This window comes from Cucurbita pepo, unplaced genomic scaffold (genome assembly GCF_057944985.1).
Source record: "Cucurbita pepo subsp. pepo isolate OVF unplaced genomic scaffold, ASM5794498v1 scafford_93, whole genome shotgun sequence".
NCBI classification, from domain to species: Eukaryota; Viridiplantae; Streptophyta; class Magnoliopsida; order Cucurbitales; family Cucurbitaceae; genus Cucurbita; species Cucurbita pepo.
The window spans coordinates 37,501-40,000 of NW_028257996.1; positions in this window are offsets into that span (position 1 = coordinate 37,501).

Genomic DNA, 2,500 nt, shown 5'->3' on the forward strand with positions numbered 1-2,500 from the left:
ACGCCCACCGCGCGCACGCCCCCGACCGCGCCCCCGCACACCCCCGCTCGCGCGCGCTCCCCCCGCACGCCCACGTCGCGCACGCCCCCGACCGTGCCCCCCGCACGCCCACGTCGCGCACACCCCCGCACCCGCGCCCCCACCCCCCTCGCGCAGCACACGCCAAGCCCCATCCTATGCTATGTGCGATACATGCCCTACCAACACCTCATGCACCCTTACACACTCATAATGTCCACCAACACCCTCCAACGCAAACATACCTACAATCATATCAAAAGTGTTGGATGTTACCTCCATAAAAAATCATCACACCCAACAACAATTCATCACACCTAACATCCGTGGAAAGTAAGAACATGTATAAGCCTTGGACTATAAAAACATCATCAATGAAATGAACTAAGAAAAGAGTGATGAATTATTTTTTTCTTTTGGTTATCTAAAACAATGAAATGAAGAGTTTTGATACAAGAGTAGGTACATTAGACCAAGACGCCCACCATGACCTTGTTTTTACACCCATCACCCATTTAATTGTCAAAATACGTGTGTAGTGGTTGTTTTATTATTATTTTTTTTTTCTGGGAGCTAAGCAACTTGAAAGAATTATGCCCGCAAAATTTCAGATTTTTTCGACAACTATAACTATTTTTTCTAATTTCTTATTATTTAATATTTAAAAATTCATTAAAAAAAATTGGTTGGTTGAAAAATTATGAAACTTGATTTTTAAACTCTTTAGAATGTCCCATTAATGAATCAATCCAGCTCACGGAAAAAAAACAATATAAAACTTGAGATATTTGACTGTATGACCGTTCGGAAAAATCGTATCTAGGCCTGGCAGACCAAAAATGCCTCAAAATGTACTATATAGGGGGGTGACTAGTCTGCATGGGCTGGGCACGGGGGTACCCCTATATCTTCCGCCACCCCCACGCCCCAAGCACTATGTGCCGCACATGGGCATATGCTTGGGGCACGGGGGTGGTGGTCGGAGGTCGAGGCCGATTGATGGTGGCGGAATGCCCACGGTGAGGTGGTGTCGGAATGGTCCTGCGTGCTCGCCCGCCCTGCCCCACCTGCGTGTTCCCGCGTGCGCGCGCCCCCCGCCCCGCCTCGCCCGCGTGCTCCCGCCTGCGCGCGCCCAGCCCCGCCCCGTCCACGTTGTCCCGCGCGCGCGCGCCTCGCCCAGCCCCGCCCGCATGCTCCCGCGCGCGCGCCCCGCCCAGCCCCGCCCGCGTGCTCCCGCGCGCGCGCCCCGCCCAGCCCCGCCCGCGTGCTCCCGCGCGCGCGCCCCGCCCAGCCCCGCCCGCGTGCTCCCGCGCGCGCCCCGCCCAGCCCCGCCCGCGTGCTCCCGCGCGCGCGCCCCGCCCATCCCCGCCCCGCCCGCCTTCTCTCGCGCGCGCGCCCCGCCCAGCCCCGCCCCGCCCGCCTTCTCTCGCGCGCGCGCGCCCCGCCCTGCCCCGCCCACGCCCCATCCATCACCCATTAATTGTGAAATTACATGTGGAGTTGTTGTTTTTTTGTAATTTTTTTTCTGGGAGCTAAGCAACATGAAAGAATGATTCCCACAAAATTTCAGATTTTTTTGACGGCTCTAGCTATTTTTTCTAATTTCTTATTATTTAATATTTAAAAATTCATTAAAAAAAATTGGTTGGTTGAAAAATTATGAAACTTGATTTCTAGATCCATTACAATGTCCCATTCATGAATCAATCGAGTTCATGGAAAAAAACAATCTAAAACTTGAGATATTTGACCGTATGATGGCTCAGAAAAATCGTATCTAGGCCTGGCAGACCAAAAATGCCTCAAAATGTACTATATAGGGGGGTGACTAGTCTGCATGGGCTGGGCACGGGGGTACCCCTATATCTTCCGCCACCCCCACGCCCCAAGCACTATGCGCCGCACATGGGCATATGCTTGGGGCGTGGGGGTGGTGGTCGGCGGATGAGGGCGGTTGACGGCGGCGATGCGGTGGCGAAACTTGCACGGTGAGGCAGTGTCGGGTGCCTTTGGGCGTGCGACATGAGCCTTGTTGAGAATGAAATGTTGCGATGTTGCCTTCTAACTTGGGCTGGCTTGAGGATGGTTGATGGTTGGCACGATGATGAAACATGCAATGTGGGGTGGAGCCGGGTGCCTTCGGGCGTGCGACATGAACCTCGTTGAGTGTGTGACGTTGTGGTGATGCCTGCCAGCCTTGGGCCAGCCCTATGTTTTGAAGGCCGGTGGTGCCAGAACATGTTCGGCTGGTTGGAATCGGGTGCCTCTGGGCGTGCGACACGAGCCTCATTGAGCACGGAATGTTGCGATGTTGCCTTCTAATTGGGAATCTCTGGTGTGAGGAACTGTGGATGGTTGCTAGTATGACGATGAAACATGCAAGGTGGGGTGGAGCCGGGTGCCTTCGGGCGTGCGGCATGAACCTCGTTGAGTGTGGGACGTTGTTGTGGTGTATGCCTCCCTTTCTTGGGCCAGCCCTATG